The following is a 13,949-nucleotide window of genomic DNA, read 5'->3' on the forward strand; positions in this document are numbered from 1 at the left end:
GCCAATCTGCGCCCCCCTCCCCCCTCCAGGCTCCACCCTTTGCCCGCTGGGGAGATGCCAAAGGATCCACAGGGAGCATTTCCTGCCCTCAGGGGAATTTCTCACAGGTGCCTGGCACTGACTCTTTGTGTCTGTGTCCACACAGGAGTACCTGTGCTGGGGAAATGTGGCAGAAATGCTGCTCCCTGAGGGGCTTGAGTGCCTTGGATAGCTGAGTCAGTCAGGCCTGTAAGTGAGGTTAAGTCACGAAGTCTAAGCTAAGCTAAATGCTGCTAAGAGTTTTTCTTTTGCTAAGTTTTTATGTTGAATATAAGTTAAGTTGAATATTGTTAAGTGTTATTCCTCTGTTAGATTGCTAAGTCATAGGTTTTAAGTTAGGTTAAATACTGTTAAGCTCTGTTCTTTTGCTAAATTGTGAAGTTGAAGGTATCAGTTAAGGTTAAGTCCTGTTAAGTTTGAGCTCTGTTAAACTTTTGGGCCGTATTCCTTTTATCCTTGCCCTCACTATCATTTTCTCACACACACACAGAGGAACAGTTCTCGGTTCATTTCTGGTTTGGTTGCCTGTGGTAGCTAGGGAAGAGGCGCTGCGGAAGATTTCGCGATGTCACGGAAAGCCAGGACCCTCGGTTCCCCATAGATAAGACCCTCAGTTACTCATAGATAAGAAATTAACATAGGAATGTGGTCCCACTAACAATAGGAATGTTGCCCCACTGAAGCCAGTAACTTTCCATCCCTTACCCAGTACTTTTCCATCCCCTACTAACCATAGGTAAGAAGGACAAACCCCTTTTTGACGTAGAGACCCCTAAGACTATAAGACCCCATGAGAAGAAGTAATAAACGCCTTTTGACCGTCCACCACATTGGCGTCTGCGTATGTCATTGGCCCGAACGGCCCTAGAGAGAGGGCTGTCGAGCTGTACCTCAGAACCAGGTCGCCTGCCTTGATCTAGAAGGCAACAGTTGCCTGGATTTGGTTTTGTTGTTCCTTTGTTTCCTTGGTGTGCCTGAAGTGTCCAGTCAGGAGCAGACTAACTCTTGCCAAGGAAATTTGTGCTGCTGTCCCTTAATATTAAATCTGGTTTTTGCTGCTCCCTTGCTGGGGATTTTTTCAGCGCTCTCAAGCCCTTGTTCGTAACAGGGTGAAGGCTCTGGCCCTGGGGGACACGGGGACGCTGCCGTGGGGTCCCTGTCCCCCTGTGCCACCCCCAGGGCCCCGGCCCCCCGTCCCCGATTCAGGCTCTGGGGTCGATCTCGTGGAACATCCTCTGGGGGAGGCTGAGGGGCTGGAGGCAGGGGGACCCAGGGGGACAGGGGACCCCGCTGTGCACGAGCAGGGTTGGACTGCTCTGGGGGGAACTGTGAGGGGGGCCGGGGCAGAGTGACCTCCCCAGTGACCTTACACAGCCCCTGTGATGTCACACATCCTCCTGTGATGTCACACAGCCCCTGTGATCTCACACAGCATCCTGTGATTTCACAGAGCCCCCAGTAATCCCACACAGCTTTTTTGCAATGTCACACTGCCACTTTTGATGTCAGAGCCCACTCGAGCATGTCACAGAGCACCTTTGTGATGTCACAGAGCCAACTCTGAGATGTCAGCCTGGAATGTCAGGAAGTTGCACTGTGATGTCACAAAAGACTCTGTGATGTCAGAAAGCCACAATATGATGTCAGAATCTGTTCTGTGATGTCACCACCTGCTCTATCATGTTACACAGCCACCCAGTGATGTCACAACCCAGTCTCTGATGTCACTGAGCCACCCTCTATGATGGCAGGATCTCCTCTATGGCCACACACCCTACTCTATGATGTCACAGAAGCTCTGTGATAGCACAACTCCCTCAGTGACGTCCCAAAACACTCTCTGTGATGTCATACTGTTATGAGTAGAAAAGTTGGCCATTTTTTTAAAAGGTTGCAGAGTTCACAGGTTGGGCCAGTTGCTGCCAGGGTGGAGTTCTAACTGTTTGTTGTTGTAATCACCTGTTGTTAATAGTTTTTTGTTAACTACCTGTTGTTGATAGTTGGGAATCCCCCTTTTTGTCAAGCGGCACCCTGCTGCTTCCAGGAGGATGGCACCCGGAACAGTTAAGAGGATGGGACAACCAAGTTGGCATGCAAATGACATTGGGGTTGGCATGCAAATGAGGAAGCCCTTCACCAAACCTATCAAAAACCCCTAAAAAGAATGAACCAACATGGAATTGAGGGATCAAAGTGATGTCTAGACGTGAAGAACAGAATCCAGTGCCTGCTAAGACTCTTTTTACCCTCACCGTAACCTAAAAACATGTTGGCTGGAAAGAGGACCTTGAATGTCAAACCAAAAAACTGGGAATCTCCTGGTGCTCTCGTGAGGACAGGAGCCACAGCTCCGCCCGCAGACCAGTGGACACAGCTGCACTTTTCCTCCTACTGTGTGCCACCCCCAAAATACGCATGAGACCTGTCAGTCCTTCCCATGCGAGCTGATTTTTAATAAAGATATTAAAAGGAGAAAGATCTCCTGCCCTATTTATTTCAGCTGGGCGCTTGTCTGGGATAGCCGTGCCTGAAGAGGACATCAGGACTGGGATGGCCGCCCACAGTGGACCTCCAGGACAGCCGGCTATCAGGACCAGAGAAGATCGGCTTGGGACCAGTGACGCAGAGGAGAGCTGGACTGGCGAAAAATATCTGGTGGCGGGAGTAGGGGGCAAGCGAGTGTGTGTGAGTGAGATTAGGGCTGGCAGCTTGGATCCTCAGCCTGAGTGTGGACCCCTTAGTACCGCAGTTCCAAACCCCCGTGAGGGGGCCAGCCAGGAAAGGGGGGAAGCGAGTGGAATCAGCGTGAGTGAGTTGCCTCCTGAGGGGTAAAGAGGGCCCCCCACCGGGCATGTGGAGGAAATAGTGTGTGAGTGGCACACACCCCAAAAGTCCTGACAGGGGGATGTAATCACAAGTTGCGAGAAGGATTCGGGCAAGCCCACAAGTCCTGCAGGCAAATTAAGTCCTTACAAAGGAGATCAGGCACGAGTCTCGGCAGGGAAAGACAGGATCTCAAGTTTTTGAAGTCCTGATACATAAGTCCTAGCATTAGAGAAATTACGCAAACTAGAAATTAGACATTTCTTTTCTTTTAAAGTCCTGAAGAAAGGGATCAGGCAAATCTGAAGTTCAGTGGAGGAAGCAGAGACTCCTCAAATAAGATTTTTCTTGAGTCACCTTTTAGTACATTCTTTGCGAGTAGAGGTAGCTTTGTGATTTTTTTCTGTTGAGACCGAAAAAATGGGAGGATGTAATAGTAAGAAGAGAGGCAAAAGACTGAGGAATATACCCTCCTTATAGTCCCTTAGGTAAACTGCTAGAGAGATGAGATTCTAGAGAGGCCATGGAGGGATTAGATAAGGTCAAGATTATTCATTACTGTGTAGAAGTCTGGCCAGAGTTAGATGTGCAAGGAGGATGGCTGTGGTATAGGATAAAAGACAAGTGGATGTGTCAACAGCTGAGTCACTATCTGACAGCTCGAGGAGATACTTATCCCGAGCAATTATTGTACGTGGCTGGTCGGCTAAAGAGTGCTATTGGGGATGAAGGTGTGTGAATTTGTAGGGTGCAGAGGAAGAAAGAGGGACTGAAAGAGGGGATGCTGGAGTTCGAGAGAGTAGTAAAAGGTGGGACCTCCTGGACTACTGGCCTCCCGATTCCCCTCCACCTTATCATCCTCTTCCTCAGGCACCTCAATTGGCAGATCCAGCTTTTCCCCCGGCTGCCATCCCATTCCTGCCTCCTCTAATTCCTTCTTCTACCTCTTTGGCTTCCTCTGTGGTAGACCCGGTATGTCCCCTGGTGGCCACTCCCTCACCACCCCCTTTGGTTCCTCCAGTGGCTTCTGCACCACCACGAGTACATACTCCACCTGTTTCACTCTCCACCCCTTCTTCAGCTCCACTTAACATGCACTCAAGCTCTTCTCCCCCTCCTACTGCTGTCCCTTTACCTCCTCCTAACTGGGACACAAGTGTTCTCCCAGGTCCAAAACAAAGAGATGTGAGAAAACTCCTAGGCATGTTTGGATACTGCAAGTTATGGTTAGATCAATACACACAAAGTGTAAAATTTTTATACAGTAAGTTAGTAGGTCCAGACCCCATAATTTGGAAAGCAGAAGACGATCAACAACTGGAGAGCTTAAAAGACAAGTCATCTTCTGCCCCGGTCCTAAGCTTACCAGACCTCAGGAAGTGCTTTGATCTGTTTGTAAGTGCTGAAGAGAGTATAGCCTACGGTGTACTAACTCAAGAGTGGGGAAGCTGCAGGAAACCTGTGGCTTACATCTCCAAGTTGTTGCATTCGGTGGCTAGAGGCTGGCCAGTTTGTATACAAGCAGCAGCAGCAACCACAATCCTGATAGAGGAGACCCAAAAATTGACCTTATAAGGAAAAATTGAAGTACATACTCCTCACAATCTTAAAACAGTGCTGAACCAGAGAGCTCAGCAGTGGCTAACCAATGCAAGAATATTAAAATATTAAATAATACTGATGTACACAGATGATTTAGAATTCATCACATCACATGCCCTCAATCCAGCACAATTCCTTATGGGAGAGCCTATAGAAAATTTAGAACATGATTGTCTTGAATTGATTAACCTTCAAACAAAAGTAAGAGAGGATTTAGAAGATCAGCCTCTAGCAACTGGAAGAATCTTGTTCATAGATGGCTCCTCAAGGGTAGTAGATGGAAAAAGAGCTTCAGGTTATGCCATCATAGATGGAGAAATTTTACAAATTGATGAAAAAGGGAAACTACCCCAAAACTGGTCAGCCCAAAGTTGTGAAATATATGCCCTGAAAAGAGGATTAGACTTACTGGAGGGAGACCAGAGAACCATTTATACAGATTCCCAGTAAGCATTTGGGATAGTTCACACATTTGGGAAAATACGGGAGGAGCCTGGATATCTAAGCTCAAAAGGAAAAAGCTTGACCATGGGAACCTGGTCAAGTCCGTATTAGAATCATTACAGAAACCAACAGAAACAGCAGTGGTCCATATGAAAGAGCACCAAAAAGGAGACAATTTTGAAGTTAGAGGAAACCAACTGGCTGATCAGATAGCAAAGCAAGAGGCTTTAGAACCAGGGGATCCAGTGAAAGTTTTTAAACCAGAGGCCTCACCTGACAGGGGAGAAAGAAGAGAGGAACCCATATTTAGTGAAAAAGAACAGGAAGTTATAAAAGATTTAAAGTTACACCAAAGGCAACCAGGGGAGTAGTTAATCTCGGATGGATGGGTGTTTTTAAACAAACACTTGTTCAGACAGTGCTAACAGTATTACATAATTGACCCACTGGAGAGTCCAAAGACTATGTGATCATTTCCTAAGAAATAACCTAAGCATAAGTGTAAATGACCTAGCAAAATCAATTACAAAAGAGTGTTTAATTTGTCAAAAAGTGAACCAGAATGTTATGAGAAAAGTAGCAGCCAGAGGGAGGGAATTAGCTCTGTTGAAGATTGCAATGCAAGATGTTTTCAATTACCATCTGTATGGCAGATTATCTTTTGTCAAGTGGGCAGTTTGCTTTATTTCTCTCTTTGAGTGACCACATTCACACCTCCCTTGGGAGGGGACATCTGCTGATAACAGACTACTGATTGTCACGGCATTACTGATAAGAATTATAACATCCCCTTGTGAGATGCTCTGCCCAGAGGGAGGAGCCAAGCATTGCTACCCAGATATAATCCAGAGATTTTGAGACACCAGCACATCTTTCTCCACGGGATTCCCAGAGGAACAGCAGCCATCTCTTCTTCCACTGAATCTTCAGAGGAAGAATACATCCTTCTCTACAGATCCCCCTTGCTCCAACAGAACCACACCTGATAATTCAGGAGGACTGCAGCCACATTTCCAATAGGACTGCCACCAACACCCTGACCCACAGGGTGTCAGGTTGGGTTCTGGACTCTCTCAGTGTTGTTCTAGTGTACTGCATTGTTTATTTTATTCTTTTTTTTTTTCTTTTCCCTATTAAAGAACTGCTATTTCCTGCTCCCATATTTTTTCCTGAGAGCCCCTTATTTAAAATTTATAGCAATTCAGAGGGGTGGGGAGGGTTACATTCTCCATTTCAGGGAAGGTTCCTGCCTTCCTTAGCAGACTCCAGTCTTTCCAAACCAAGACAGATTTTGGCGCCCAACATGCAGCTAGAGGGCACAGAAACAAAAAGGGAATAACAGTTCTTGAATAATCTAATAATTTGTGTGTGTGCCGCTATAGAAACCTCATTAAGCGACACCATGTGGTCCAGCTTGCCCTGGTTTGGGTGGCACGTGATTGTGGCTGTATTTCTCCCATTTGTAGGCCCTTATCTAAACATGGGTCCAATAACCAAGGCTACTGTGTCTGTTATCCGGTTTGTTTTATGGGTGAATAAGGTGAGGAATTCATGGATTTTTAACTTCCTCTGGAAAGCAGGCACATGGATTCACAGCTATCACACACTAACAGTATGGTTTTGGGGTTACTTTAATAATGGCAACTGCTGTAAGGAAATGACACTGGGCGAAATCTTCTCCCAACCCTTTAGCCATTCCTTTGGGTTCACCCCACCAGTTTTTGAAGGGTTCAGTTCCACTCTGAATATTAATTATATCATACAGTGGCTAGTGTTGCTGATAAGCCTGTTCTATTTAGCATTTAGAGAGAAGGGGTGACTAACCTGGATAACCACCCTGACACCAACCCCAGAACCTAACACGCCACCAGAGTCTAGGGATGCTGCTGCCCCAGAGCCTGACCCTGCCCCACAGCCCACCCCAGATGTGAACTACCCAGATTGGGTGGGGGGTCTGGTGAAGGAGATACATGAGATGGGCCAGATGCTGAAGGAATACACTTCCCCAGCTGGTGAGGAAACCTCTCCCTGCCTTGAAGAGGGAAAGTCTAATAGTGCAGCAGTGGAACCCACAGATGTTACAACTGTCCAGGTTCCAGCTGAATTGCAAAGGCATTTACAGCCAGCAGCAGTTGCCCCTCTAGAAACATGGAGATCTAAGATGAAAGCAGAGCGCCCAGATAGGGGAGGGCCCTCACAAGCCACCGGGGAGCCAGAGGTTGTAATCATCACCGAGTCCCTGATGTACGAAAGTCTCTGTAATCTGTATAAAGACATTGTACGACAGGGATGTGAGGTTTGTACAACCTGGCTACTTCAGGTCTGGGAAGTTATGGGTACAGGTGTCCAGCTGGATGGTGGTGAGGCAAGGAATTTGGGACTCTTGACCCAGGACTCAGGTATCAATCAGATTTTTGTAAGGGAGCCAGGGTCCCTTTCTCTCTGAGAGTGGCTTTTAATGAGTGTCAGAGAGAGGTTTGTCCACAGAGAAAGAATGCAGGAGCGCCACCATAGAATGTGCTGGAAGACCCTTGAGGAAAGGATCTAACAGCTGAGAGAAGTGGCAGAATTATTGGAGATACTCTTTGAAAGGGATGGATAGCATGATAATGACCCCAACAAGGTCAGGTGCCAAGGGCAAATGTTGTGGAGCCTGGCAAACCTGGGGCCATCAAAATACCCCACCTTTATTGCAATAATTAATGCCCATATTAACCAAAAGACAGTGGGTTCTGTCACCAACAAGCTTAGAAACTGTGAGAGTGTGATCAATGACCTCATGCAGGATTATGTCTCTGCTGTTATTAAGGACCACAGAGGGAGATGAGCGAGGAGGTGAGGAGGAACAGTTCCCATATGGCACCAGTGCAAATCACAGGCTGCAGTCACGGCCCAACATTCCCCAGCTAGAGAGAGAGAGGGTACACCGTACGGGCTGACCTGTGGTTCTTCCTTCATGACCATGGGGAAGACATGGGAATGTGGGATGGGAAACCCACTTCTGTCCTGGCAGCACGGGTGCGTCACCTCAAGGAGGGAAACACCAACCAAGAGAGTTCCACTAAAGTGAAGGTAGCCTCAGCCTCCTGTGACCGAGCTGCCAGGTATAATCTGTCAGATCCCCTTGAAGGAACCTCTAGTATGTATGCCCAGGAAAGAAATGATAACCAGGGCTAGGGGGACACTGACTCTAGCCAGGAAGAGGCACAGCAAAAACAGATCTTCTGGATTGTGTGAACCCGATGGCCTGGCACATCAGAGCCACAAAAATATGACGCCTTATTTGATACTTGTGGCATTCACATTTTCTGAAAAATTCTGTCGCCCAGGATTTTTCTCCTGGGAAGCGGAGAAGTCTCAAAGAAAAAGGAAAACACTAATTATCTCATTTTCTTCTCCTGTGTTTTGTTCCTTTGGAATGTGTTTGGAGATTTTTTATCAACAGGTGATTGTTTCATTGGTTTCTGGTGTGTTTTCACTCATTGGCCAATTAGGGCCAAGCTGTGTCAGGACTCTGAAGAGAGTCACGAGTTTTCATAATTAGCTTTTTAGCATTGTGTAAGTATCCTTCCTGTACTCTTTAGTATGGTTTAGTTTAGTGTTCTTTAATATTATATAGTATCTTAAAATAATAAATTAGCCTTCTGAAAACATGAGGTCAGATTCATCATTCCTTCCTTCATCGGGGTACCCCACTAATACAATGTGTGCAGTGTACCCTGATGCCACCAGGACATGTGGGGGCAGAACATGTTTCTGTTGCTGGGGTGAGGGGGGATCACAGCAATTGACCCTATTGGGAGCCCAGGTGAGCCTGACTGGGAAGAAATGGCAAAAACATCCTATTGTGACTGGCCCAGAGGCCCTGTGGATTCTGGGCATAGACTTCCTCTGGAAAGGCTTTACAAAGACCCAAAGGGACTCAGGTGGGCCTTCAGAATAGCTGCTGTAGAGGTAGAGGACATTAATCAATTAAACATCTTGCCTGGACTATCAGAAAACCCATCTGCAGTAGAAATCCTGAGGGTGGCAGAGCAACAAGTGCCAATTGTCACCAATTACACCGCCAGCAATATTGAACAAATCGAGATGCCGTGATCCGATCCACAGAATGATCCATGAGCTGGAGAGCCAAGGGGTTGTCAGCAAGACCCACTCACCCTTCAACAGTCCCATCTGGCCTGTGCACAAGTCTGACAGAGAATGGAGATTGACTGTGGACTATCGTGCATTGAATGAAGTGACTCCACCACTGAGCGCTGCTGTGCCGGACATGCTGGAACTCCAGTACGAGCTGGAGTCCAAGGCAGCAAAGTGCTTTGCCACTACTGACATTGCCAACTCATTTTTCTCCAGTCCTCTGGCAGCAGAATGCAGGCCTCGGTTTGCTTTCACCTGGAGGGGCATGCAGTACACCTGGAACCGACTGCCCCAAGGGTGGAAGCACAGCCCCACCATCTGCCATGGACTGACCCAGGCTGCACTTGAAAAGGGTGAGGCTCCAGGACACCTGCAGTGCATTGAGGACATCATTGTGTGGGGGAACCTGGCAATGGAAGTGTTTGAGAAAGGAGAGAGGATCATCCAGATTCTGCTGGAAGCTGGCTTCACCATGAAGAAGAGCAAAATCAAAGGACCTTCCCAAGAGATCCAGTTCCTGGGAGTGAAGTGGCAGGATGGATGGTGTCAGATTTCCACTGAGGTCATCAGTAAGATGCCGACAACGTCTCCATCAACCAGCAAGAAGGAAACACAAACTTTCCAAGGTGCCATAGGCTTTTGGAGAATGCATATCCAGATCGTGAGCCCTCTATACCTGGTCACCCACAAGAAGAACGATTTCCACTGGCCCTGAGCAGCAACAAGCCTTTGTCCAGATCAAGCAGGAGATCGCTCATGCAGTAGCCCTTGGCACAGTCAGGACAGGACCAGAGGTAAAGAACGTGGTCTACTCTGCAACCGGGAACAATGGCTTGTCCTGGAGCCTTTGGCAGAAGGTGCCTGGGGAGACTCGGGGTCGACCACTGGTATTTTGGAGTCGTAGCTACAGAGGCTCTGAAGCCAACTACACTCCCACAGAGAAGGAAATCTTGGCTGCCTATGAAGGAGTCCAGGCTGCCTCAGAGGTAATAGGCTCTGAAGCACAACTCCTCCTGGCACCTCAACTACTGGTGCTGGGATGGATGTTCAAAGGCAAGGTTCCTTCCACTCACCATGCCACCAGTGCTACATGGAGCAAATGGATTGCTGTTATCATACAGCGTGCCCATATAGGTAAACTGATTTGCTCTAGTATTTTTGAGGTAATTACAAATTGGCCTGAAGGTGAACATTTTGGTGTCACAGACGGAGAACAAGAACCAGTGACACAGGCAGAAGAAGCTCCTCCCTATAACCAACTGCCACCAGAGGAAACAGGCTACACTCTTTTCACTGACGGTTCCTGTCGCATCGCAGGGATGAACCGGAAATGGAAAGCAGCCGTGTGGAGCCCCGCATGACAGGTTGCACAAGCTACCGAAGGAGAAGGTGGATCAAGCCAACTTGCTGAACTCAAAGCTGTTCAACTGGCCCTGGACATTGCTGAGAGAGAGAAGTGGCCAAAGCTCTTCCTCTACACTGATTCATGGATGGTAGCCAATGGTCTGTGGGGTTGGCTGGAAAGGTGGAAAAAGGCCAATTGGCAACATAGAGGAAAACCAATTTGGGCTGCTGAAGAGTGGAAAGACATCGCTACCAGGGTAGGGAGGCTACATGTGAAAGTCCACCATGTAGATGCCCATGTACCCAAGAGTAGGGCCAATGAGGAGCACCAAAACAATGAGCAGGTAGACCAAGCTGCAAAGATAGGCGTGTCCAAAATAGACCTAGATTGGGAACATAAGGGAGAGTTATTCCTACCTCGATGGGCCCATGATGCCTCAGGCCACCAGGGCAGAGATGCCACCTATAAGTGGGCACGAGACCGAGGAGTGGATCTAACCATGGACAGTGTTGCTCAGGTTATCCATGACTGTGAGACGTGTGCTGCCATCAAGCAGGCCAAGCGAGTGAAGCCCCTCTGGTACGGTGGGCGGTGGTCCAAGTACAAGTATGGGGAGGCCTGGCAGATTGACTCCATCACACTGCCCCAGACACGCCAGGGTAAGCGCTACGTGCTGACCATGGTGGAAGCCACCACTGGATGGGTTGGAAACCTACCCTGTGTCTCATGCTACAGCCTGGAACACCATCCTGGGCTTTGAAAAGCAAGTTCTGTGGAGACATGGCACCCCTGAGAGGATCAAGTCAGACAACGGGACTCATTTCAAGAACCACCTTATCAACACCTGGGCTAGGGAACATGGCATTGAGTGGGTGTACCATATCCCCTACCATGCACCAGCTGCAGGAAAAGTGGAGAGGTACAATGGACTACTAAAAACCCAGTTGAAAGTTCTGGGTGGGGAATCTTTCAAGAATTGGGAGCAGCATTTAGCAAAGGCCACCTGGTTAGTTAACACCCAAGGTTCTACCAACCGAGCAGGTCCTGCCCAGTCTGAGTCCCTGAATGTAACAGAAGGAGACAAAGTCCCAGTGGTACATATCAGAGGTTTGTTAGGGAACACTGTGTGGATCAATTCTGCTTGGAGTACAGACAAACCCATTCGTGGGGTTGTCTTTGCTCAGGGACCAGGTTGCACATGGTGGATAATGCAAAGAGATGGAACAACACGATGTTGTTGTTCAGGGAGATCTGATTGTGGGGTAAGAATGATATGCAATATCACTGTTCATTGGATGTTACTGCCATTGTCTGTACATTAAACCATACAGACATGAGATAGAGGGAAATGTGTAAGTGTTGAAGGTCTGAGCAAGTGATAGATGGAGCTTTAGGTGACTAAAGTGAAAAGGGGGAATCCTGCAGCTCTGTAATATAGGGCCTGGATTCAGTGGTCCAGTGTGGGGATGTGATGAAGGCATGATGGGTATTGCTTGTAATTTTGGGGAAACAGATGGAAATTTTGTATGAATAATGCATGATGTGTTGTAGTATGTTGATGATACGGGGATAAGGGGTGGAATGTCCTGGGGTGACGTTATGATGCTTGTATCCCCATTCATCTGTTCTGTGCCTTTAAGACCGGCTCTGAAGAGTGGAAGTTTTGTTTGGGTTTCTCTTATCAGGGACAAAGAGTTGAGCAGTACATAGGGCTGTTTTTTGCTTCTTGCTTTCAGCTTGCTGCTTTGCTTGCTCTCTTTTCTGCTCTCGCTTCTGCTCTGCTTTGGCCTCTGCTTATTAGCTAGCTCTAGCTAAACAGTCCAAATTCCTTCCTGGACTGTTCCTCCTCTCCTGTTTCTCTGACCATCTTGAACCTGCTCCAGACTGGGACCCGGGAACACCGAAGGTTTGCCTGCAGCAGCTGCCCCAGCACCGGAGGGACTGAGAAAAGAGCAACCATCCCCGAAAGAGACTTTCTGATTTTTGTCATCTTTCTCAAAGTGGTGTCATCGGGTATTGTTCATTTTGTGTGCTGGGGGGTGCTGTGCCTGAAATAAACAGGTTCTTTCCACCTCTCTCCAAGGAATTTTTTCCCGAACCGGTTGGGGGGAGAGGCCGTGTGGGTTTTGCTTTCTGGAGGGGCCCCCTTTGCAGATTCTTTAACAAATTTGCCCTAAACCAGGACAGTCCCCAAGGTCCCCAACATCCCCAGTGGCCCCAATGTCCCCAAGGTCCACAACCTCCCCAGTGCCCCCAATGTCCCCAAGGTTCCCAAGGTCCCCAGTGCCCCAACATCTCCAATGTCCCCAAGGTTTTCCAATGTCCCCAAGGTCCCCATCACCCCAACATCTCCAATGTCCCCAGTGTCCCATCACCCCAACATCTCCAGGGTCCCCAATGTCCCCAATGTCCAAACATCTCCAATGTCCCCCAGGTTTTCCAATGTCCCCAAGGTCCCCATCACACCAACATCTCCAATGTCCCCAGTGTCCCATCACCCCAACATCTCCAAGGTCCCCAATGTCTCCAACAGCCCTAACACCCTCCATATTCGCAAGGTCCCCAAGGTCTCCAAGGTCCCAAACATCTCCAGTGTGCCCAAGGTCCCCATCATCCCAATGTCCCCAGGGTCCTCAAGGTCCCCATTGCTCCAACATCCCCAATGTCCCCAGAGTCCTCCATACTCCCAAGGTCCTCAAGGTCCCCAACATCTCCAATGTCCCCAAGGTGCCATCACCCCAACATCTCCAATGTCCCCAAGGTCCCATCACCCCAACATCTCCAAAGGCCCCAACACCCTCCATATTCCCAAGGTCCCAAAGGTCCCCAACATTCTCCAATGTCCCAAAGCCCCAATGTCCCCAAGGTCCCCAATGTCCCCATTGCCCCCAAAGGTCCCCAACGTCTCCGAGGTCCCCGAGGCCCCATCACCCCAGCATCTCCAACGTCCCCAATGTCCTCCATATTCCTGAGGTCCCAAAGGTCCCCAGCTGTCTCCAATGTCCCAAGGTCTCCAATGTCCCCAGTATCCCCAAGGTTCCATCACCCCAACATCTCCAATGTCCCAAGGTCCCCATCACCCCAACATCTCCAAGGTTCCCAATGTCCCCAAAATCCCAAAGGTCCCCAACATCTCCAATGTCCCCAAGCTCCCCAAGGTCCCCAAGATCCCCATCACCCAACATCTCCAATGTCCCCAAGCTCCCCAACATCTTCCATGTCCCAAAGGTCCACAACATCTCCATGATTCCCAAGGTCCCCATCACCCCAACATGCCCAATGTCCCCAAGGTCTCCAAGGTCCCCAACATCTCCAATATCCCCAGTGTTCCAATGTCCCCATCACCCCAACATCTCCAATGTCCACATCACCCCAACATCTCCAGTGTGCCCAAGGTCCCCATCATCCCAATGTCCCCAAGGTCTCCAGTGTCCCCATCACCCCAACATCTCCAATGTCCCCAGTGTCCCACCACCCCAACATCTCCAATGTCCCCAGTGTCCCATCACCCCAACATCTCCAGGGTCCCCAATGTCCCCAATGTCCAAACATCTCC

The sequence above is a fragment of the Melospiza georgiana genome, unplaced genomic scaffold (assembly GCF_028018845.1).
Source record: "Melospiza georgiana isolate bMelGeo1 unplaced genomic scaffold, bMelGeo1.pri scaffold_29, whole genome shotgun sequence".
NCBI classification, from domain to species: domain Eukaryota; kingdom Metazoa; phylum Chordata; class Aves; order Passeriformes; family Passerellidae; genus Melospiza; species Melospiza georgiana.